The sequence below is a fragment of the Lampetra fluviatilis genome, chromosome 66 (genome assembly GCF_964198595.1).
Source record: "Lampetra fluviatilis chromosome 66, kcLamFluv1.1, whole genome shotgun sequence".
NCBI classification, from domain to species: Eukaryota; Metazoa; Chordata; class Hyperoartia; order Petromyzontiformes; family Petromyzontidae; genus Lampetra; species Lampetra fluviatilis.
In genome coordinates, this window is record NC_136340.1 from 5,425,027 (window position 1) to 5,451,469 (window position 26,443).

The 26,443-nt window shown below is 47.1% G+C and overlaps 1 protein-coding gene across 4 annotated transcripts in view; it reads left to right on the forward strand.

Moving 5' to 3' along the window:
• Window positions 1–3,017: 3,017 nt before the first annotated feature.
• LOC144952201 (F-box-like/WD repeat-containing protein TBL1XR1) overlaps window positions 3,018–26,443 on the forward strand; it is a 70,976-nt gene continuing 47,550 nt past the window's right edge. For 3 of the 4 annotated variants that reach the window (XR_013640590.1, XM_078882604.1, XM_078882606.1), the window contains exon 1: window positions 3,018–3,568. The gene's annotated coding sequence lies outside the window, so the exon portion shown is untranslated. The remainder of the gene's footprint in view (window positions 3,569–26,443) is intronic. The other variant, XM_078882605.1, reaches the window with a different exon arrangement.

Consider the following 26,443-nt stretch of genomic DNA (forward strand, 5'->3'; position numbering starts at 1 on the left):
GTGACGTCATATTTGAGGGGGGGGCTGACTTTTTGTGACGCCGTGTGACGACGACGGGGGGGGGGTTAAAAATCGTCCTAAATCGCGTGACGTCATTTATGGACGGCCCCAAGATTACGATCCGCACGCCCGATGCTTTAAAGCAATATTCTTAGGTTTTTTTCTCGGTAAAGTCACGTAGGTAAAAAATTAAAATTAAAATTAATAAAAGTAAAATAAAATAAAATTATATTTTTATTAATATTAATTTTTTACCTACGTGACTTTACCGAAAAAACCTAAGAATATGAATCCTTTGCAGTCACGAAAGCTTCAAATCTTTAAAGCAATGTTCGTTGTTTGCACATTAAGCGCGGGGTGGAGGGGGTGACAGCCGATTCACGCTAATCGAATTCAGGCGGGTTGATCCAGGGTAACGGGTTCTGGGCAATCGATTCTGGGTACTGTAATTGCTTTAGAGTAATCGGTTTAGCGTAATCGGGTTCAGGGTAATCGATTAAGGGTATGCGGTTCAGGCTAAGTGGTTCAAGATGATCGGCTCAGGGTAATTTATTCAGGATAATCGATTTAGCATAATCGATTCATTTGAAGCGGGTTCAGTATATTCGACTTAGGGTAACCGATTAATGGTAATCGGTTCAGGATAATCGATTAGGTGTAATCGTTTCAGGACATTCGACTAAGGACACGATTAATGGTAATCGATTAATGGTGATCGGTTCAGGGTAATCGACTAAGAGTAATCGGTTCAGGCTAAGCGGTTCAGGATATTCGACTAAGGACACTCGATTAATGGTAATCGATTAATAGCAATCGGCTCAGGGTAAGCGATTAAGCGTAATCGGTTCAGGGTATTCGATTTACGGTCACATTTTACAATATGGGAACTTTCTTTCGGGTATTTCAACATAAAATAATAGGTTTAACCCTTTATGGATAATATTACGAGTCTTAATTTGAAGTTTTCGTGACTGCAGGAATCGATATTCTCTGGATCTTTCGGTAAAGTCACGTGGGTAGTAAAATACAATAAAACAAAACACGACGTTTCGGTCGCAACACAAGCGTCCGTCATCAGGTGAGGCTCACCTGATGACGACGCTTGTGTTGGTGAGGCTCACCTGATGAGTATGTGTCTATGGGTCTCTATGAGTATGTGTCTATGGGTCTCTATGAGTATGGGTCTATGGGTCTCTATGAGTATGTGTCTATGGGTCTCTATGAGTATGTGTCTATGGGTCTCTATGAGTATGTGTCTATGGGTCTCTATGAGTATGTGTCTATGGGTCTCTATGAGTATGTGTCTATGGGTCTCTATGAGTATGTGTCTATGGGTCTCTATGAGTATGGGTCTATGGGTCTCTATGAGTATGTGTCTATGGGTCTCTATGAGTATGTGTCTATGGGTCTCTATGAGTATGTGTTTATGGGTCTTTTTGAGTATGTGTCTCTATGAGTATGGGTCTCTGTGGGTCTATGGGTCTCTATGAGTATGGGTCTAGGTGGGTCTATGGGTCTCTATGAGTATGGGTCTCTGTGGGTCTCTGGGTCTCAATAAGTATGGGTCTCTGGGTCTTTATGAGTGTGGGTCTATGTGGGTCTCTATGGGTCTCTATGAGTGTGGGTCTATGTGGGTCTCTATGAGTATGGGTCTCTGTGGGTCTCTGGGTCTCAATGAGTATGGGTCTATGGGTCTCTATGAGTATGGGTCTCTATGAGTATGGGTCTCTGTGGGTCTCTGGGTCTCAATGAGTATGGGTCTATGGGTATCAATGAGTATGGGTCTCTATGAGTATGGGTCTCTATGAGTATGGGTCTCTGGGTATCAATGAGTCTGTGGAAACACGCTTTGAGAGTATCTGTCTGCTGCTATACATTTCCATGTGGTGATGATGATGATAAGAAGCCATCACTTCCTCGAGCTATCATTTGTGATAACCAGGGTCGCTTCTGAAAAACAAGTTCAACTCAGTGGGGGTAGGGCCTTATGCCTGGTAAAAATAAAAACATTTTGTTAATATTTAATTAAGTCTTTTGGAAATGGAGTGAGCATCTTTATCCAGCAGTCGACTGAGCATGGGCCCTCGATTACAAAAGACGAAGCTGTCATATTCTTAGGTTTTTTCGGTAAAGTCACGTAGGTAAAAAATTAAAATTAATAAAAGTAAAATAAAATAAAAATCACGACGTTTCGGAGGCAACACAATAGCTGTATCAAGTGAGAGCTCTCACTTGATACAGCTATCGTGCTGTGACGGTTCCACCTGAAGACGGAAGCTTGTGTTGCCTCCGAAACGTCGTTATTTTTATTTTATTTTACTTTTATTAATTTGAATTTTTTACCTACGTGACATTACCGAAAAAACCTAAGAATATAATAATGTTTTATTTTTATTATTTCCATTCTACGTGACTTTTACCGAAAGAACCAAGAAGATGAATCCCTGCAGTCACGAAAGCTTTAAATCTAGAACGCAGCTGTCAGTTGGGCAGGGGGAGGGGCCGGAAGCGTGGGCGGGGGACTGGCGGGGAATGAGGGGCGGAGCTAGCTGGGCTGTGGGGGGGGGAACTGTTTTTGGGGGCTATTGGGGGGGGGGACTGTTGGGGGCGGGGCTGTTGGGCTGGGGCTGTTTGGGGGGTGGGGGCGGGGCTATTGGAGGAGGGGGGGTAACTGTTTGGGGGAGGGTGGGTGAGGGGGAGGGGCTGTTGGGCTGGGGGCGGGGCTGTTTGGGAGGTGGGGGCGGGGCTGTTGGGGGCGGGGCTGTTGGGGGAGGGGGGTAACTGTTTGGGGGAGGGTGGGTGAGGGGGAGGGGCTGTTTTGGGGGGTGGGGGCTGGCGAGGGGGAGGGGCTGTTTTGGGGGGGGTGGGGGCTGGCGAGGGGGAGGGGCTGTTTGGGGGGGTGGGGGCTGTTTTGGGGGCTATTGGGGGAGGGTGGGCGAGGGGGAGGGGCTGTTTTGGGGACGGGGTGGGGGCTGGCGAGGGGGCGGGGCTGGCGAGGGGGAGGGGCTATTGGGGGTGCGCGCGAGCGGCCATTGCTCGAGGGTAGAGATCGTTACGGACCCGTGTTAGGCCTCCTCCCCCCCGTGTGTCTCTCTCACACACTCACACACAAGCTGGCCGTCTTAACTTTGGTGCCATTATCGAAGCCGCAATTTGTTTCTAAAGGAGACGAACGGAGAATCGTCGCGGATTGCGAGGGTTTGGGCCTCGGGCGCGAAGACTTTTTTTCTGCGACAGTTTTCGACGTCTTTTTTAAGTCGCTTTAACACAAATTCGTGTCGGTTCGCTCCCTACCCCCCTTCCTCCTCATCATCCCCTACAACGCAAGGCACGCCGAGGGCAAAGGCGAACGAAGACTTGGGAGTGTGCGAGAGAAAATCGCGGATTAATTCCGACGAAAAGTGACTCTACGGAGGAGGAGGAGGTGGTGGGGGAAACGAGAGGAAAATTCGTCGGAGGCGACTGACGGCAACGTAAGAGCGATAACAACAATCGCGTGAAATCTTTGCCCTGTTAGGAGAGGAACGAGGGAGGAGGAGAGATAGGAAATCGAGGCCTACGCCATTTTGTGAGTACAAGCCTCTCTCTCCCCTCTCTCTCTCACACTCAACACACACAACACACAACAATCGCGTCGCTTGTCAACAATCAAATAAAAAACCCCGCAGGCTTCCCTTCAGGATGGACTAGTTAACCAAACTCGGGGTTGTTTTGTTAAGAAATAAATAAAATCAAGTTGGTTTTGCGTGGCGCGTTGAATCGCGCGCGCTAAGACTCTGAGGAGAGGCGAAATCTCGAAACTTCTTCTCCTTTAGCCGCAAATGTCTCGCTACGTTAACATTGTTTAAGCAAATGTCACAGTGTAACAGCTATTGCCGCCACGGATCATCATCTCCGCCCCCCCTCCCCCTCCTCATTGATATTTTTTTTATTTTTAATATTTTTTTTACCTCAGAAAATTGTTATAAACGTTTCCGGTCGACTTTCAACTCCCCTCATGGATAACAATTTTTATATATTTTTTTACCTCAGACGATTGTTGTTAACGTTACCGATCGATAATAAACTCCCCCCCCCCTCCTCATGGATAATTTATATATTTTTTTACCTCAGATAATTGTTGTTAACATTTCCGATCGACAATAAACTCCCCCCCCCCCTCATCATGGATATAATTTTTATATTGTTTTACCTCAGACAATTGTTAACGTTTCCGATCGATAATAAACCCCCCCCCCCTCATGGAATTAATTTTAATCTTTTTTTTTACCTCAGACAATTTTTTTACGTTTCCGATCGATAATAACCCCCCCCCTCCTCCTCATGGATATAATTTTTATTTTTTCGCCTCAGACAATTGTTATTAACCTTTCCGATCGATAATAAACTCCCCCTCCTCATGGATATAATTTTTATATTTTTTAACCTCAGACAATTGTTAACGTTTCCGATCCGCGTTTGGCGGGGTTTGACTTGGGGGTGGTGGGCCCTCTGATTTTGGTGCTGGGTTTGTGTGGGTGGTCGTGGTGTTGATGATGGTAGAGTAGTAACATCGTTGGTTTATTTATCTTTTTAACATCAAGGGGATCGTTATTTTGTACACGAATGTCAAACCAGAGGCCTTCGTTCACGTCGAGCGAACCAAACAATCCCCAACGTTTCAATATCAAAGACGCCCGGTTGCTAGTGTCCACAATTGGGGCGCACTGCGAAACGTCGGACAACCAACACCACCACCACCTCCCTCGCCGCCACATCACAATTTACATAACGCAGATGATTATTTCGGCCTCGTTGCGATACGCCGAGGCAGGTTTATCGGATGGCGTGAGGTGGTGGTGGTGGTTAGTGCCCGAGTTGGATTCCCCGCTCACGAAGGCCACCACCATCACCACAGGGCCTGAGCCTCCCCCCTAGGTTGACTCGGCCTAAAAAAACGAGTGTACCCACTGGGGGAGACAAAGGCGGCCGGGCAGTGGTGTTGTATCACCCAACAACCTCGTTGGTGCCGTGGTGGTCTTCGTAGGTTGCTGGCAGAGGTCGCAAACGGGTTTTGATTCCTTACCCGTATCCGTACCCGGCCGCACCAGGGTCGCAAACGGGTACCCGTACCCGGCCGTACCCGTACCCTACCCGTACCCGGCCGGGTACGGTTATCGGGTACCCGATTGCGACCTCTTGGATGAAGCCATGTTGCAGGCGCGGGTGGGTTGATTCTAGGAACTTTAATTTGTGAGAAGAGACAAGACGTTGGGAAATGAGTGACAAACGGTGACTCACCAGTGACTCACGACCTACCCGTACCCGGCCGGGTACGGGTAGCCGGGTATCGGGTAGGGTACGGGTATCGGGTACCCGGTTGCGACCTCTGGTTGCTGCTGCTCGCTAACAGCAAAAGGCTGTTTTTAGGTTATACGGCGGTTCCTTTTTTTTGTGAAATGATACCCCGAGGGCCTCCCCTAGGTCTACTCGGCCTCAAATGTAGTCACCTGATGCTGGGGTGCGTACACACACAAAATATCGCCACTGGGGAGACAAAGGCGGCCGGGTCACCTAATGCCCTCGTCCCAAACAGCGCGGGCCTTCATAGGCGATGCTGCTTCTGCTCGCTTAACAGCAGCACTTGCCCTGACATTCTGTTAAAGGCGATCACGGGGGGGGTGACGGTGATGGGATGTTTGTCTTTTGTATAAACAACATTGAACCATTATTTTATGACTTCCCTTCTACGTGACTTTACCGAAAGAACCAAGAAGATGTATCCCTGCAGTCACGAAAGCTTTAAATCGAAATTTAACATTGAACCAAGTCTATGAAATGTCGCAAAAAAAAGGTGCGATTTTTTTTTATTGAAACATTTGGTAGCGAATTGATGAGATGTTGGTGTGTTGAGTGCGTGTAACCGCATTGATTTACCGGTGTCTGATGGGCACAGCGTGCCGCAGCTACGGTGATTATTATTTACATGAATCGTTGTACAGTGCGTTATTTACTTACGAGAAATGCTCGCCCATTGTTCTACGCGGTGTGTAAACACAACTTTTCAACGTTAAGCAAATTAAAATGGGGGGAGAGAGGGGGGACATTTTTCAACGGGGACATTTCCGAAACTGAACCAGATGCTCACGAAATGCTGTTAACAAAAAAGTGATTTCCTGCTAAAATGAGCTTTGAGACATCTCTTTTGTACAATCCTGCAGAGCCAGTGGTGGACATTCCTCATTCCGATGGCGAGGTGCCAGTGTTAGTGGAGCTGTCACTGTGTTAGAGTGGTCACTGCTAGTAGAGTGGTCACTGTGTGAGTTAAGTGGTCACTGAGTGAGTGGAGTGGTAACCGTGTTTGTGGATTGGTCACTGTTCAGAGTGGTCACTGTGAGTGAAGTGGTCACTGGTCGTGGGAGTTGTCACTGCTAGCAGAGCGGTCACTTGATTTGAGTAGTAACTGTGTGAGTGGAGACGGTGTTGGTGGATTGGTCACTCTGTTAAGAGTGGTTTCTGCTAGTGGAGTGGTCACTGGTCGTGGGAGTTGTCACTGCTAGCAGAGTGGTCACTTGATTTGAGTGGTCACTGTGTGAGTTGAGTGGTCACTGTGAGTTAGGTGGTAACTGTGCGAGTGGATTGGTCACTGTGTTTTTGCGTTGGTTACTGTTAGAGTGGTCACTGATGGTGAACTGCTCACTGTTGCATGGAGTGGTTACTGAGTGAGTGCAGTGGGCACTGTTAGTGGAGTGATGACCGTGTTAGTGGAATTGTCACTTGCATGGAGTGGTCAATGCGTTAGTGGATTGGTCACTGCTCGTGGAGTTGGTCACTGTTCAAGAGTGGTCACACTGCTAGTGGAGTGTTCATTGTGTGAGTGAAGTGGTCACTGTTAGTGGAGCGGTAATCGTGTTGGTGGAATTGTCCTTGTTGCATGGAGTGGTCAATGCTCGTGGAGTTGGTCATTGTGTGAGTGAAATAGTCACTGCTAGTGGAGTGGTCACTTAGTTCTTTCGGTAAAGTCACGTAGAATGGAAATAACAAAATAACAAAATAATCAAATAATTCTCACGAAGTTTCGGCCACAACGCAAGTAGCGTCTCCCCGACAGACCTGGTCTTCACCTGAGGACGGCTACTTGCGTTGTGGCCGAAACGTCGTGAGAATTATTTGATTATGTTTTATTTTGTTATTTTGTTATTTCCATTCTACGTGATGACTTTACCGAAAGAACCAAGAAGATGAATCCTTGCAGTCACGAAAGCTTTAAATCGAAATATGGTCACTTAGTGTTCACCTTTTCGTTCGTGCGGTGGTTAACGTGTCTGCGGAGGGGTCATCGATGGATGGAGATTACCCCATGGCTCCACAAACATAGCCATGTCTTTCACCACGTTGGTGGAATTGTCACTGTTTCATGGAGTGGTCCCTGTTAGCAGAGTGGTGACTGCTTGTGGAGTGATGACTGTTGGTGGATTGGTCATTGTTAAAAGTGGTCACTTAGTGGAGTGATGATCGTCTTGGTAGATTCGTCACTGTTAATATTGGTCACTGCTAGTGGAGTGGTCACTCTGTTAGTGGAGTGGTGACTGTTGGTGGATTGGTCACAGCTAGTGGAGTGGTTACTGTTAGTAGTGGTCACTGTGTTAGCAGAGTGGTGACTTAGTGGTTACCGATGGATTGAGGTAACCGCCATTGCCTCCACAAACAAAATCCCGTGTCTCTCTGACACGAGCGCTGTGTGGACAGTGGCGATAACACGCGTTTAACTGTGTGCACGCACACGGTGACGTAGAAACACGAGACGGTACAATACAACTTTTGTTTACAATACTCCCGGGGGTGTGGGTGGGGGGGCCGGCCCGATTACCAAACCAATCGTGGAATGCGCACCAACTGCGGGAGAATTCCTCTTATGAAGCTAAGGGGTTTGAGCCTCCCAAGTGCTGGTGAAAGGAAAAATGGCGATCACGTGTATAAATGAACCAGGTTGTTGCGGGGGGGGGGGTTGTGTTGTTAGCGGAGGGCAGTGCAGATGAAATTCGTTGTACGGGCAGTCCTGAATTTCTTAACGCCCGTACTTACGAGCACCCGCACTTACGAACAACACCCGCACTTACAAACACCTGTCACTTATGAACACCCGCACTTACGAACAACACCCGCACTTACGAACACTCGCACTTACGAACAACACCCGCACTTACAAACACTCGCGCTTACGAACACCAGTCACTTACGAATAACACCTGTACTTACCAACACCCGTCACTTAAAAATATCCGCGCTCACGAACACTCGCACTTGCGAACAACACCCGCACTTGGGAACACCCCCATTTATGAACACCCCTCGCTTACGAACACCCGTCGTCAATTACGAACAACACCCGCACTTACGAACAACACACGCTTACGAACAACACCTACACTTACGAACAACACACACTCTTACGAGCACCTCCATTTACGAACAACACCCACTCTTACGAACAACACTTACGAGCACCTGCACTTACGAACACCACCGAGCTTACATACACCCACACTTGCGAACATCCCGTGCTTGCAAACACCCGGACTTTCGATCGCCCGCACTTTCGTTCGCCCGCGCTTACCAACGCGCACACTTACGAGAACCGGCTCCCATTATTATTATTTTATAACATTGTACTTTAAACGCGAGCTCGCACCTGCAAATTGAACCGCGGCACCATTTTGTTCGGCGTAGCGATCCTCGGCGAGATGTAAACGAGTCGGCCTCGCGCTCCGAGCGTATGTGTGCGTGTGTGGGCGGGCATCTAAATACAGGAGATTGTTGTGTTCTGATGGTGATTTTCGAAAAGTTTTTTGGTTTGGCCATGTTTGTTTGTTGTAGTACAGAGTTGGACTGATGGCCTTAATCTAAGTTGTCTTGTGGTTGTTGTTGTTGTTGTTGTTTGACTTGCATACCACTGGGATATTTGCACAGGGTTGGTGTACACGGTGTTTTTTTCTGCAATATTTTGCTGTCTTTTCTTGGATTTTCTGTTTGCACAGAGTCACTTTAAGATGTTTTCTTGTTCATGTTTTTGTTTTTTGTTTGTTGCGGTTGCACCCGATTCAAGAGCCGAATGGCTCACAGGGCTATACCTAATACATGAAACTTTTAATCTTTGAAATTTGACTTACGAACGGGTCTGATTGCGCTAGTAAGTCGTGGACTGCCCATGCTCTACTATTGCTCTCAGCGTCTGTGCCCCCCCCCCCCCCAAAATATTCCTCCGCTTTCAACAAGCGACCCATCGTGGTGCAGTGTCACGTGGTGAAGCAATCGTCTAGCAGCGGATAGGTGTCTCCTGGATATCTGTGAAGAAAAGGAGCTTTGTAACGCATCGGATTCCTCAAATATGAATCAATATTCTGATTTGAGATTAAAGGGTTGTGGCATCTACACGTGAACATGTGAACGCTCTTCCTTCAGGTGTTAGGAAGCCACTGGATTTATGAACTTTTAAATCATCTTGGTTGACAAACGAATTTCTTTAGAACTGCTTGTTGTGTTTAGTTTGTTTGTGCCTCTTCCGCATCTCCGATTAGCACGGTTGGACACGCGCTCTCCCGCCCCGCTGTGCCACATCTGTGACGAAGAGCTTTTTCGCTCATCGGATTCCTCCAGTGTACATTAACATCCTGATTCTGGTGTGGGAGTCGTGCTTGTCACGCGACGGTCAAACCGTTATGTTAATTCTCTGAGATGGTAGTAGGTTTTTACTCTTTTAAACTGGTACAAAACTGACACCTTTATTCATGGCATCATGTTTGCAATAACCACAACACAAGTAGTCTAAAAAGCAAACAAAAAGAAGCAACTCTGATAATGAGATTAAAGGGTTGTTATCTATATCAGAGTTGCTTCTTTTTGTTTGCTTTTTAGACTACTTGTGTTCTGGTTATTGCAAACATGATGCCTTGAATAAAGGTGTCCGTTTTGTACCAGTTTAAAAGGGTAAAAACCTACTACTATATTTTGCCACTGGTAAAAGAGATCTCATAGTGTAAATCTCTGAGATGGATTTGGCCTAATTGAGTTCAGAACCAGATTTTAGCGTCGTGGGTTTTTTGTGTTGCAGTCATTGGTGACCGGGCTGAGTCCATCAACTCGCTGTTCTTGATAACCCAGTTGTTAGTCTGTGGATCTTCGTGTGAGTCTACGGGTCTTTTTGTGAGTCTACATGTCCATGTGTGTGAGTCTACGGGTATCTGTCACACTGCCCTCACCTGACGACCTGTCCGTAGGCCCACAGCAGCCTATAGCAACCTCTTCTTGGTTCTTTCGGTAAAGTCACGTAGAAGGGAAGTAATAAAATAATAAAAATAAAACATAATAAAATAATATAATAAAATAATTATTTTATTACTTCCCTTCTACGTGACTTTACCGAAAGAACCAAGAAGATGAATACTCTTAGTTCTTTCGGTAAAGTCACGTAGGTAAAAAATGAAATTAAAATTAATACAAATAAAACAATAAAAAATAAAAAATCACGACGTTTCGGAGGCAACACAAGTCTCCGTCATCAGGTGGGACCGTCACAGCCAGATTTGCTGCATCAAGTGAGGCAAGGATTGAACTTGCATTTAAGGGCTTGCATCTTGAATCCCTCCCTCACTTGATGCAGCAAATCTGGCTGTGACGGTCCCACCTGATGACGGAGACTTGTGTTGCCTCCGAAACGTCGTGATTTTTTATTGTTTATTTTTATTAATTTTAATTTCATTTTTTACCTACGTGACTTTACCGAAAGAACTAAGAGTATGAATCCTTGCAGTCACGAAAGCTTCAAATCTAGACAGAAGATTAATCCCTGCAGTCACGAAAGCTTTAAATCGAAATTTTATTATGTTGTATTTTTATTATTTCCCTTCTACGTGGTGACTTTACCGAAAGAACCAAGAAGATGAATCCCTGCAGTCACGAAAGCTTTAAATCGAAATTTTATTATGTTGTATTTTTGTTATTTTATTATTTCCCTTCTACGTGACTTTACCGAAAGAACCAAGCAGATGAATCCCTGCAGTCACGAAAGCTTTAAATCGAAATTTTACTATAGCAACCTGTCGGTGGACGGTGGTCCCTTCGATAAACAACGCCAACGTTGGGCCAACGTTGACAATGTGGTTGGAAATTGACGTTGACCTGACCTTCCGTGTATCCTGGGTTGCCCATCCACGCTAGAGGATGTCGTGTAGTCTAGGCTTTAGCTTGCGAGTTCTGTTCTGATTTTTTTTCGATTTAAAGCTTTCGTGACTGCAGGGATTCATCTTCTTGGTTCTTTCGGTAAAGTCACGTAGAAGGGAAATAATAAAATAATAAAAATAAAACATTATAAAATAATTATCACGACGTTTTGGCCACAACGCAAGCAGCCGTCCTCAGGTGGAGAACAGGTCTGTCGAGAAGACAGCGTCTGAATGACACACCCCAGGCTTGGAGCGACTATTCTGTTCTGATGTTTAAATAATTGTGTTGCCTGTAGATCTGTTTGAGTCTGTGGGTGTATGTGTGAGTCTAGGTGTATGTGTGATTCTGTGGGTGTATGTGTGAGTCTGGGTGTATGTGCGAGTCTGGGTGTATGTGTGAGTCTGTGGGTGTATGTGTGAGTCTGTCGGTGTATGTGTGAGTCTGGGTGTATGTGTGAGTCTGTGGGTGTATGTGTGAATCTGTGGATGCATGTGTGAGTCTGGGTGTATGTGTGAGTCTGTGGGTGTATGTGTGAGTCTGTGGATGCATGTGTGAGTCTGTAGGTGCATGTGTGAGTCTATGGGTCTTTGTGTGCGAGTCTCTGGGTCTGTGTGAGTCTATGGGTCTCTGTATGTCTATGGGTCTCTGTATGTCTATGGGTCTCTGTATGTCTATGGGTCTCTGTATTTTGTCTATGGGTCTATGTGAGTATCTGGGTCTCTGATGTTCATAATTTTGATGGTTTTACTTAGGTGCAATAAAGTAGACTTTTGTGGGTTTGTATGGTAGATACATGTGACCACATTTCCAGGCCGTTGAACAGAAACAGTGAGCATATTTACTTAATACATACCCTATAGAGTTCCAGACTATGGGGGCAGCCGAGGAGAACGTATACAGGAAAAAAAAATACTTTCCAAACTACGTTATGTATGCGCTGGCATGGGTCTTTGTGTGAGTGTTTGAGTATCTGTGTGAGTCTACGGGTCTCTGCGCGAGTCTATGGATCTCTGTGTGAGTCTACGGGTCTCTGCGTGAGTCTACGGGTCTCTGTGAGTGTACGGGTCTCTGTGTGAGTCTACGGGTCTCTGTGTGTACAGGTCTCTGAGTGTACGGGTCTCTGTGTGAGTCTACGGGTCTCTGCGTGAGTCTACGGGTCTCTGTGTGAGTCTACGGGTCTCTGTGTGAGTCTACGGGTCTCTGTGTGAGTCTACGGGTCTCTGTGTGAGTCTACGGGTCTCTGTGAGTCTACGGGTCTCTGTGTGAGTCTACGGGTCTCTGCGTGAGTCTACGGGTCTCTGAGTGTACGGGTCTCTGTGTGAGTCTACGGGTCTCTGTGTGAGTCTGCGGGTCTCTGTGAGTCTACGGGTCTCTGTGTGAGTCTACGGGTCTCTGTGTGAGTCTACGGGTCTCTGTGAGTCTACGGGTTTCTGTGTGAGTCTACGGGTCTCTGCGTGAGTCTACGGGTCTCTGAGTGTACGGGTCTCTGTGTGAGTCTACGGGTCTCTGTGTGAGTCTACGGGTCTCTGTGAGTGTACGGGTCTCTGTGTGAGTCTACGGGTCTCTGTGTGTACGGGTCTCTGAGTGTACGGGTCTCTGTGTGAGTCTACGGGTCTCTGTGTGAGTCTACGGGTCTCTGTGAGTCTACGGGTCTCTGTGTGAGTCTGCGGGTCTCTGTGAGTCTACGGGTCTCTGTGTGAGTCTACGGGTCTCTGTGTGAGTCTGCGGGTCTCTGCGTGAGTCTACGGGTCTCTGCGCGAGTCTACGGGTCTCTGTGAGTCTACGGGTCTCTGTGTGAGTCTACGGGTCTCTGTGAGTGTACGGGTCTCTGTGTGAGTCTACGGGTCTCTGTGTGAGTCTACGGGTCTCTGTGTGAGTCAAGTTTAGGCAGCAGTGGTGAGATACACCGTGATGGCTAGGAGATGTTAACTACCTCGCCTGGTATACAGGAGGTCGTGGTTTCGCTCCTGACCCTGATGCCTACTGTGCTCCGGTTTTTCTCCCTTCCACATTTAGAATCAAGGGGCCATCCATTTAGTACGTACGCAAAAATCTGTCAAAACTTTACCCCCCCTCCCTCTACGCACGCGTACTTTTTACACCCCCTCCCACCTGCGTACGTACGCCTGACGCACCCCCCCCCTGAATCTTACAGAACGGACGATTTTAAACCACGCAGAAACGATCAAGGATTAATAATATTAACGTGTTTACACTGAGACCTCCTTTAGCAGTGGCAAAATATAGTAGTAGGTTTTTACCCTTTAAACTGGTACAAAACTGACACCTTTATTCAAGGCATCATGTTTGCAATAACCAGAACACAAGTAGTCTAAAAAGCAAACAAAAAGAAGCAACTCTGATAATGATAACAACCCTTTAATCTCATTATCAGAGTTGTTTCTTTTTGTTTGCATTTTGACTGCTTGTGTTGCGGTTATTGCAAACATGATGCCTTGTATAAAGGTGTCAGTTTTGTACCAGTTTAAAGGGTAAAAACCTACTACTATTTTACCGTGTTTAAGCAAACAGATAGTCCACCGCTGGACTATCTAACTAATTTGAAGGCCAATGTCGACACATTATCGAGGCTTCACCCTCCCCCACACCGTTTCCTATGCGTACGTACATTGTCAGTAGACTCCCCCATACGCAAGCGTACACATTTGGGTTAATCCCCCCTCTATACGTACGTACTAAATGGATGGCCCCCAATGTCACACGCTCACAGAGTGTTTGGCTAACGCTATACATTTCCACGTGATGATGATGATGATACCAGACACTTGGTTGAGTTGTTATTTGTGATAGCCATGTCCTCTTCTGAAATAATAGCAACATAGCTCAGTGGGGGCTTACCTGGTAAATAAAAAATAGTTTAGTTGAAATAGTTTATTTCACGCTTTTATTTAACTCGCTCTGTCTGTCTGTTGTCATATTCTCAAATTTTGTAAGTAAATTTTAACCCACTTCCCAATGTGGTATCGACTGCAAACTTGGTATACTTATGTCACACTGATGACAATACTATATTCTATCATAAAAATGAAATAAAACATTTTAAACGATCTTTTTACACGCTTTCTATGAACTCACTCTTTCTGTTGTTGTTATCGTATCTTCAAATATTGTAACTCAATTTTAACCCACTTCCCAATGTGGTATCGACTGCAAACTTGGTATACTTATGTCATACTGATGACAATACTATATTATATCATAAAAAAAAAATTTAAACCATATTTTTTATGTTATGTTTCGCCTTGGGTCGAATTGTCCACGCTCAACTCACGTTGGCTGTAAATCACCACGGCCCCTTACGTTACGGCAAGCCTCGGGGCCACTTCCTGGAGTCGTGGAGTTCTGTCATTACTCGTACGGTACATTTAATTAAAGCGTGTTTAAAAAAAAAAGTATTTTTAAATATAACTTCTAAAGTTGTCGATTAGCGAGGGCATTCTTCCAGGCGGAACGCCCCGGTGACATCGCTCGCACGTTTGAGGAAACGGTGTCGAGGAAGTTGACTTTGCAGAACTAATTCTGAGGCGGGGGGGTACCCTTTGATTTTTAAATCCTTTATATTAAGTTTGCTTGCTTAGGACCGTGCAAATCTTTCGGTCGTTTTTTAACCCACTTCCCGTGATCCAATCGAGCTGACATTTTGCACACAGACTCGTTGTGCGTGACAATGCATTTTCGTGAAATTTTTTTTCCTAAATTTTACACTGTTTAGGGAATTTTTTTAAAATATTTAATTACCAATTGTTTAATGCTGCCAGACAATCATCTGACCCATAGGTGGCAGCCATCTCAAGCCAGAGGACGAGAGGACTAGCCGCCCCGATGCCACGCATATAAAGGATTTATAGTGAAAAACTTTGTTTTTACGGGTTTACTTCTTTTGGTTATCCTTGGCCTCGCTATTCACGCGAGAGGTGATGGATCAAACGGTTTCACTTGGAAACAGTTTCGCTGTTACCCCGTTTTTAGTTTGGGCTGTGATTATTACTATCACGATCCATAGTGGCTAGGAGATGTTGACTACCTCGCCTGGTGTACAGGAGGTTGTGGGTTCGATCCCGACCCAGACGCCTGGCTGCTGAACCATCCACCCACCATAGCCACGTGGTTCCACCCTCACACGATTGAAGGCGCATAACCCCTGTGAAGCTCCCAGTGGCAAGATGTTAACTTCCTCGCCTGGTGTACAGGAGGTCGTGGGTTTGATCCCGACCCTGACGATGCTTGCTATGTATTTGGAGTTTGTGGTCTCTCTCTATCCCCGTAGTCCCGTGGATTTTTCTCCGGGTGCTCCGGTTTTTCCCTCCAAATTTAGAATCGACATCACGCGTTTATAAATATTTGACTGCTGCTATAAATTTCGACGCGATGATGGTGATGATGACCTGCTGTCACTTCATTGAGCTATCATTTGTAATAGCCAGGGTCGCAGAGTTTCGTTTTTAGTTTAGTCCACAACGAGCGTAGCTGCAGGAATGCGATCGTGTTACCGTTGCATACGCAGCCGAACATCCAATCATCGCTCGTTTACTTAGTCTACTGTTCATCGTACACTGTCCATAAAACACTGCACTAACTACAGTGCACTGTACTCAACAGTACATGGGCTTCTACATCAGGTGTGGGGAACGTCCGGCCCACGGGCCGTATGAGGCCCGTGAAATCATTTGATCTGTTCCAGCCATCACATTAGGGGTGAGTTAATTAAATGTTTGACCAAATATAACAGGCAAATTTTAAAGTTGATAATTTTGTTTGGCCCGCGAATGATGTTACAGTGATCCCTCGTTTATCGCGGTTAATGGGGACCGGAACCCCCTCGCGATAGGTGAAAATCCGCGAAGTAGGATTGGCCCCCTAGGAATTTCCGTATATGTGTGTGTGGGTACCAGAATGTTTAAAATATGTATATTTATACTTTATATATATATTTTACTTAAATCTATTTAATTATAAAACCTTAATATTATACATTCACTCTCTCATACGATACGTATTATGGTGTTCTACACTCACCAATGACAGTAGTATCTTGAGACTTGACTCCAGTAATGACGACGATGACAATGACGACAATGACAGACCTGTGCAGTTCGATGAATGTGATGATGAATGATGATGATGATGGTGTTACTGCACAGGTATAATGAGGCCTTTAAATCAGTTCGAAAAACCCGCGATGCACGGAGGCCGCGAAACTTGAACCGCGAAGTGGCGAGGGATCACTGTATACATATCCAAATGGCCCTTGGCAGAACAAAGGTTTCCCACCCCTGGTCCACATCATAGACTACCAGTACACTCGCTCCGATTAAGAACCAGGCTGCAGTCTACATTAGTGTTTTTGTTTTATATTATTATTTTTATACACATTATTTTTTATTATTATTTTCCTATCTACGTGACTTTACCGAAAGAACCAAAGAATACGCGATGATGATGAAGGCGACGATGATGACGACGATCACGACAACGATGACAATGACGGTGATGATGGCGATCTGTGCAAGTCTATCGGTGTCTGTGTTGCCTATAGATCTGTGAATCTATGGGTCTCTGTTGCCTTTAAATCTGTGTGAATCTATGGTTCTCTGTTGCCTTTAGATCTGTGTGAGTCTGTGTTGCCTGTAGATCTGTGTGAATCTATGGGTCTTTGTTGCCTTTAGATCTGTGTGAATCTGTGTTGCCTGTAGATCTGTGTGAGTCTGTGGGTCTCTGTTGCCTGTAGATCTGTGAGTCTATGGGTCTCTGTGTTGCCTGTAGATCTGTGTGAGTCTGTGGGTCTTTTGTTACCTTTAGATCTGTGTGAATCTGTGTTGCCTGTAGATCTGTGCGAGTCTGTGGGTCTCTGTTGCTTGTAGATCTGTGAATCTATGGGTCTCTGTTGCCTTTAGATCTGTGTGAATCTATGGGTCTCTGTTGCCTTTAGATCTGTGTGAATCTGTGGGTCTCTGTCACCTTTAGATCTGTGTGAATCTGTGTTGCCTTTAGATCTGTGCGAGTCTGTGGGTCTTTGTTGCCTTTAGATCTGTGTGAATCTGTGTTGCCTTTAGATCTGTGTGAATCTGTGTTGCCTGCAGATCTGTGTGAATCTGTGTTGCCTGTAGATCTGTGTGCGTCTGTGGGTCTCTGTTGCCTGTAGATCTGTGTGAGTCTGTGGGTCTTTGTTACCTTTAGATCTGTGTGAATCTGTGTTGCCTGTAGATCTGTGTGAGTCTGTGGGTCTCTGTTGCCTGTAGATCTGTGCGAGTCTATGGGTCTCTGTTGCCTGTAGATCTGTGCGAGTCTATGGGTCTCTGTTGCCTGTAGATCTGTGTGAGTCTGTGGGTCTCTGTTGCCTGTAGATTTATGCGAGTCTGTGGGTCTCTGTTGCCTGTAGATCTGTGCGAGTCTATGGGTCTCTGTTGCCTGTAGATCTGTGCGAGTCTGTGGGTCTCTGTTGCTTGTTGATCTGTGCTCGTCTATGGGTCTCTGTGTTGTCTGTGCGTCTCTGTGTTGCCTGTAGATCTGTGAGTCGATGGGTCTCTTAGAGATATAGAGGAAGAGAGAATGGATATCGCTCTACATCTGACCCCCTCCCCTATGCACTGTGAAGAAGGGCCATTACCCCAGACGTGAAACCTTTTTTTATATTTTTCCCTTTTAAGGTATTCTGTTTGTCGTAACTTTCTGACCCAGTGCCTCTACTTGGGCACGCGTGTAAAAAGAGATTCATAGCTCATCGGATTTTTCCAGGCATAAATACAGATTCGGATTCTGATGAGTGCGAGTATTTTTTTTTACACTATTTTTTAAACTATTTTCTTCCAGGGGTAATATCCCACAGAGCTGCTATGAGCTAGCTTTTTGTCAGAAGAGATTTAGCCATCACAAATGATAGCTCATCAAAGTGGCAGCTTTTCCTCATAATCATCGTCGCATGGACATTGATGGCAGCAGCCAAATACTGTGGAGGGGAAAAACCGGGGGACCCGGAGAAAAATCCACGGGGAGCGAGAGAGAGAGAGACGCAAACTCCAAATATACATACATACTCTTTGGTTCTTTCGGTAAAGTCACGTAGGTATAAAAATAATAGATCACGACGTTTCGATCGCAACGCAAGCGATCGTCATCAGGTGAGACAACTACGGCAAGAAAAAACTGCTGAAATATATACAGTAGGCGTCAGGGGTCGGGATCAAACCCACGACCCTCCTGCATACCAGGGGAGCTAGTTAGCATTTCTGCGCTAACTGTGACGAGAGAGTGACAAGCAAGCTCCAAATATACAACAGCCATCGTCAGGGTCTGGATCGAACCCACGACCCTCTTGCATACCAGGCGAGGTAGTTAACATCTCCTAGCCATCGTGATGATCACGAGAGAGAGAAACATGCAAACTCCAAATATGCAGCGGGCTTCAGGGGTTGGGATGGAACCCACGATCCTCTTGCGTACCAGGCGAGGTAGTTAACATCTCCTAGCCACAGAGTAATAACCAGGGCAAGCCCGCCAGACCCGAACCTCCTCGAGGGAAGGCCTCGTCACCACCATCATTTGTGTACCCTACCCCCATTCTGCTACTGTCCTCTCTCCCTAAATGCCCTTTTCTCTCTGTCGGCTGGGCTCCCCCCGTTCCGGTTGCTGATACCAAATTCCTGGAGTGGGGGAGGGCGAGAGGGGGGGGGCAAAAATCCTTTGGAAACAAAATAAAAAAACAAAAATTAACCCGTAAAAACAAAGTTTTTCACTATAAATCCTTTATATGCGTGGCATCGGGGCGGCTAGAGTCCTCTCGTCCTCTGGCTTGAGATGGCTGCCACCTATGGGTCAGATGATTGTCTGGCAGCATTAAACAATTGGTAATTAAATATTTTAAAAAAATTCCCTAAACAGTGTAAAATTTTGGAATTTTTCACGAAAATGCATTGTCACGCACAACGAGTCTGTGTGCAAAATGTCAGCTCGATTGGATCACGGGAAGTGGGTTAAAAACCGACCGAAAGATTTGCACGGTCCTAAGCAAGCAAGCAAACTCAATATAAAGGATTTAAAAACTAAACGCACCACGTTAAATTTCGAATTAAAGCTTTCGTGACTGCAGGGATTCATCTTCTTGGTTCTTTCGGTAAAGTCACATAGAATGGAAATAATAAAATAATAAAATAAAACATAATAAAATAATTCTCACGCTGTCTCCCCGACAGACCTGGTCTTCACCTGATGACGGCTGCTTGCGTTGTGGCCGAAACGTCGTGAGAATAATTTTATTATGTTTTATTTTATTATTTTTATTGTTTCCATTCTACGTGACTTTACCGAAAGAACCAAGAAGACTTAACCGGTTACGTGGACCTATTTACCGTCGTTGAGAATAATAATAGAAAATAATGTGTATAAAAAATAATAATAAAACAAAACATTAATGTAGACTGCAGCCTGGTTTTTAATCGGAGTGAGTGTACTGGCAGTCTACCTCGCCTGGTATGCAGGAGGTCGTGGGTTCGACCCCGACCCTGACGATGCCTGCTGCTGTATTTTTGGAGTTTGCGTGTCTCTCTCTCATCATCATCACGGTGGCTAGGAGATGTTAACTACCTCGCCTGATATGCAGGAGGTCGTGCGGTTCGATCCTGACCCCCGACGCCTGCTGTACTTATGGAGTTATGGAGTTTGCGTGTCTCCTCTCCCCGTGATGGTCGCGTGGATTTTTCTCAGAGTCCTCCGGTTTTTCCCTCCACATTTAGAATCGACGTCACACGCATTCGTCGTATTCGCCTGCTGCTATAAATTCCCACGTGATGGTGATGATGATGGTGAGCTGCCACTTGGTTGAGCTGTGGGGTTGTGATTGCCAGGTCGCTTCTGAAAAGCGCTACATAGCTCAGCGGGGCCTAAAATAAAATAACTTTAATAGTTTTGGTTGTCCTCTTCTTGGTTCTTTCGGTAAAGTCACGTAGAAGGGAAATAATAAAATAATAAAAATAAAACATAATAAAATACAATTCTCACGACGTTTCGGCCACAACGCAAGTAGCCGTCCTCAGGTGAAGAACAGGTCTGTCGGGGAGACAGCGTCTGAATGAAACACCACCACGCTTGGAGCGTATATTTAAGCTGGGTTGCAAGGGGGGGGAAGGGCGCCTTGACAAAAGAGTGTGCATATCAAGAGGAATTTAGCATAGTTATGGGAAATGCAGATATGTGATTAGCACTACTTGTGAAATGCGTAGGAGGTGGGCGGGGGGTTTCAAAGTCATATTATGCCCGTGCATTATGCAGGATTAGCAGCATCAAAGGGAGGGGATAGGGGTAGCATTAATAAAGGGAAGGAATGTTAATAGTATGTAGCTGCAGTAACTAAACCACCACGTAAAAAACTAAAGTATAAACTACATAGTATCATCAGTAAAAAGTTTTGATTATCTCAATACCAGTGGGATTTGCATCGGGCGTTCATAATGGCTGTGTCGGAAGACGATGAGGTCTGCACTGCAGCGTGCCCGGCCGCCTTTGTCTCCCTGGTGGCAATATTTACATACTGTACTCATTCGAGGCTGAGTTGACCTAGGGGAGGCCCATGACCGGTTCAGATAATCGGCACTGGTGTTGGCCGTGAGCGGGAATTGAACTCGGGTCACCGGGTTCATAGTGCAGCGTGCTAACACTGCTGCTCCCCACACACACAATCACACGCTCACACACACATGGACACCCACACACAATCACACAATCACACACACACATGGACACCCACACTCAATCACACAATCACACACGCGGACACACGCAGACACGCACACACGAACACCGACACACGCTCACACAATCACACGCTCACACAATCACACGCTCACACAATCACACGCTCACACAATCACACGCTCACACACACATGGACACCCACACACAATCACACGCTCACACACACACATGGACACCCACACTCACACATGGACACTCACACACGGACACTCACACACACACTCACACACACACACGGACACACACACACACACGGACACACACACACACACGGACACTCACACACACACGGACACTCACACACACACGGACACTCACACACACACGGACACTCACACACACACACGGACACTCTCACACACACACACACGGACACTCTCACACACACACACGGACACTCACTCACACACACTCGCACACACACACACACGGACACTCACACGCGCACACACTCACACACACACACGGACACTCACACACACACGGATACTCACACAGTCACCAAAACACACGGACACCCACACACACTCGCACACACGGACACCCATACACACTCACACGCTCGCATTGCTAAGACCTTACGTAAGAGCCAGCTGTGTGCTAGGGGTCGCTTTTCAAAATATGCGAATGGGGGTGGGTGGGTGGTGAGTGGGTGGGTGGGTGTGTAAGAGGAGTTTGGGAGCAAGGGGGTAGGGGCTGTTTCACCGTTAACTCCCGTTCACGAGACTGGCGGGGGGGGGGTAGGAGGGGGGAGGGATTGTGGGGGGGTTAATTAATCAGCCAGTCACCTAAAGCGCCCGCAATGCCCCACCATCGACTGTTCTGGAAAGGGGCCTCGCCGTGCCAGCGTGGGGGGAGGGGGGCGGGGGTCCCGTGGGGGTTATTTGACCGTACTTCACCACGCTCGGTCAGTGCTGGTCGGTGAAGCCGGCGGGCGTTTTGTACGCGCGGTGTTAATATTCAACTCGAACCAAGCTACGTTGTTATTGTATTGTGCCATGTGTAAGGCCCCCGCTTTGTCGTAGCTCAATTATTTAAGAAGCGACCCCAGGGCAGAGGTCGCAACCGGGTACCCGATACCCGTACCCGACCCGATACCCGGGTACGGGTACCCGATTGCGACCCTGGTGCGGCCGGGTACGGGTAGGCCGTGAGTCACTGGTGAGTCACCGTGATTGTCATTTCCCAACGTCTTGTCTCTTCTCACAATTCAAGTTCCTAGAATCAACCCACCCGCGCCTGCAACATGGCTTCATCCCAGAGGTCGCAATCAGGTACCCGATACCCGTACCCTACCCGATACCCGGCTACCCGTACCAGGCCGGGTACGGGTACCCGTTTGCGACCCTGGTGCGGCCGGGTACGGGTAGGCCGTGAGTCACTGGTGAGTCACCGTTTGTCACTCATTTCGGGTAGGGTACGGGTAGGGAACGGGTACCCGTACCCATTTGCGACCCTGGTGCGGCCGGGTACGGGTACGAGTAAGGAATCAAAACCTGTTTGCGACCTCTGCCCCAGGGCCATCGCAAATGATGTTGGCTCCTCGAAGTGGCGGCTCATCGTCATCTGGATTGAAAAGTCATTTCTTGAAAACTCGTTACTGCAGCGCTGCTGCTGCTGTTGTTGTGTTTAGTTTGCTGTCCTTCCACGCACCTCGGATTCGCGCGGTTGGCTACGTACGCCTGCGAAAGAAGTTCAACATACATACATTAAGGTGCACAGACTCGTCACACAGAGACCCACAGACTCATCACGCAGAGACCCACAGATTCATCACACAGAGACCCACAGATTCATCACACAGAGACCCATAGACTCATCACGCAGAGACCCATAGACTCATCACACAGAGACCCACAGATTCATCACGCAGAGACCCATAGACTCATCACGCAGAGACCCATAGACTCATCACACAGAGACCCACAGATTCATCACACAGAGACCCATAGACTCATCACACAGAGACCCATAGACTCATCACGCAGAGACCCATAGACTCATCACACAGAGACCCACAGATTCATCACACAGAGACCCATAGACTCATCACACAGAGACCCATAGACTCATCACGCAGAGACCCATAGACTCATCACACAGAGACCCACATACTCATCACGCAGAGACCCATAGACTCGTCACGCAGAGACCCATAGACTCATCACGCAGAGACCCATAGACTCGTCACACATAGACCCATAGACTCGTCACACAGACCCATGGACTCACACAATGCATCGCGCGCTTTTAGATACGCTTCTGCGGCGGTCTGGAGCGCTCTTCCTTCCAATATTAGGAGTCACTGGGAGCTGTTCCACTTTTAAATCATCATCTAGATTCATCTTCTTGGTTCTTTCGGTAAAGTCACGTAGAAGGGAAATAATAAAAATAAAACATAATAAAATAATTCTCACACCGTTTCGGCCACAACGCAAGCAGCCGTCCTCAGGTGAAGAACAGGGCTGTCGGGGAGACAGCGTCTGAAACTCGACAGACCTGTTTCTTCACCTGAGGATGGCTGCTTGCGTTGTGGCTGAAACGTCGTGAGAATTATTTAATTATGTTGTGTTTTTATTATTTTATTATTTCTCTTCTACGTGACTTTACCGAAAGAACCAAGAAGATGAATCCCTGCAGTCACGAAAGCTTTAAATCGAAATCATCTATATTGACGAACGAATTTCTTTCCGACTGCTTATTCTTGGTTGTGTTGAGTTTGTTGTTCCCCCCCTCCCCGTACCTCCGATTCGCGCGGTCGACTACGTACGATGCCAGAGAGAAGTCCAACGTACATACGTGCAACATACCTGAAACTTACTATTTTTGGCCTCTAATCGCCAGTGCGTTGCTCAGAGCGGCGGTGGTGGTTGTTGCTGCTGCTGCTGGAAAGGGAGAGAGAGACAGATTGGCTCTTAGCCAACAGAGAATGGCCAAGCGGGTGCCCAGCGCGTGAGTGTCGTCTGTGTGTGTGTGGACATCGGCGGAGAGTGGGTAGTGTAGTGGTTGGCGCCGCGCCATGCCACGTACCTGGCGGACCGAGTTCGATTCCCGCTCACCGCCAACACCGCTGACAATGATCTGAACCTCTCTTGGTTCTCCCCTCGGTCGAAGCCGCTTCAAATGAGTCCCCGGTGCGGTGTGTAGTAAACATCGCCACTCGGGAGATGAAGGCGGTTATGGTGTTGGCCACCCGCCCTCTCGTCAGCCGTGCTGGCCTTCATGGGTGCTCGCTAACACCATTTGTCCAGCAGTCTGTTAAGGCTACACGGTTCAGCAGTTCCACTGCTGGGTTATTTTTTCCCGCCCGAGGACGACCGCTTGTGTTGCGATCGAAACGTCGTGATGCATTGTTTTGTTTTTTATTTTTCGACCTACGTGACTTTACCGAAAGAACCAAAGAGTTTACCGGGGAGCGTTATCCTAATTAATGGTGCTGGTGATGATAATAGTGGTGATGCTGGTCATGGTGATGGTGCTGGTGGTGGCGGTGGTGGTGCTGGTGGTGGTGATGTTGGTGGTGCTGGTGGTGATGTTCGTGGTGATGCTGGTGATGATGCTGGTCGTGGTGGTGGTGATGCTGGTGATGATGATGCTGGTGGTGATGCTGCTGGTGGTGGTGGTGATGGTGATGGTGGTGGTGGTGATGGTGATGCTGCTGGTGATGATGGTGGTGGTGATGATGATGCTGGTGATGATGATGGTGGTGATGCTACTGCTGCTGCTGATGATGGTGGTGGTGATGATGATGCTGGTGATGATGATGGTGGTGATGCTACTGCTGCTGGTGATGATGATGCTGGTGATGATGATGGTGGTGATGCTACTGCTGCTGGTGATGATGCTGGTGATGATGATGCTGGTGATGCTACTGCTGCTGGTGATGATGATGCTGGTGATGATGATGCTGGTGATGATGATGCTGGTGATGATGCTGCTGGTGATGATGATGCTGCTGGTGATGATGATGATGGTGATGATGCTGGTGATGATGATGATGCTGGTGATGATGATGCTGCTGGTGATGATGATGATGGTGATGATGCTGCTGGTGATGATGATGCTGGTGATGCTGCTGGTGATGATGATGCTGCTGGTGATGATGATGGTGATGATGCTGCTGGTGATGATGATGCTGCTGGTGATGATGATGATGGTGATGATGCTGCTGGTGATGATGATGCTGCTGGTGATGATGCTGTTGGTGATGATGCTGCTGGTGATGATGTTGGTGATGATGCTGCTGGTGATGATGATGCTGTTGGTGATGATGCTGCTGGTGATGATGATGCTGTTGGTGATGATGATGCTGGTGATGATGATGCTGTTGGTGATGATGATGCTGGTGATGATGCTGCTGGTGATGATGATGCTGTTGGTGATGATGCTGTTGGTGATGATGCTGTTGGTGATGATGCTGCTGGTGATGATGATGATGCTGGTGATGATGCTGCTGGTGATGATGATGCTGGTGATGATGCTGCTGGTGATGATGATGCTGGTGATGATGATGCTGGTGATGATGCTGGTGATGATGCTGCTGGTGATGATGCTGCTGGTGATGATGCTGGTGATGATGATGCTGGTGATGATGCTGTTGGTGATGATGCTGTTGGTGATGATGCTGTTGGTGATGATGCTGCTGGTGATGATGCTGGTGGTGATGATGCTGGTGATGATGCTGTTGGTGATGATGCTGCTGGTGATGATGCTGATGATGATGCTGCTGATGATGATGCTGCTGGTGATGATGCTGCTGGTGATGATGCTGCTGGTGATGATGATGCTGGTGATGATGCTGCTGGTGATGATGATGCTGGTGATGATGCTGATGATGATGCTGCTGATGATGATGCTGCTGGTGATGATGATGCTGGTGATGATGCTGTTGGTGATGATGCTGCTGGTGATGATGCTGATGATGATGCTGCTGATGATGATGCTGCTGGTGATGATGCTGCTGGTGATGATGCTGCTGGTGATGATGCTGCTGGTGATGATGATGCTGGTGATGATGCTGCTGGTGATGATGCTGTTGGTGATGATGATGCTGTTGGTGATGATGATGCTGTTGGTGATGATGCTGCTGGTGATGCTGCTGATGATGATGCTGCTGGTGATGATGCTGTTGGTGATGATGCTGCTGGTGATGATGCTGGTGGTGATGATGCTGGTGGTGATGATGCTGCTGGTGATGATGATGCTGGTGATGATGATGCTGGTGATGATGATGCTGGTGATGATGATGATGCTGCTGGTGATGATGATGCTGCTGGTGATGATGATGATGCTGCTGGTGATGATGATGATGCTGCTGGTGATGATGATGGTGTTGGTGATGATGCTGCTGGTGATGATGCTGCTGGTGATGATGCTGTTGGTGATGATGCTGCTGGTGATGATGCTGCTGGTGATGATGCTGGTGATGATGATGATGCTGGTGATGATGATGATGCTGGTGATGATGATGATG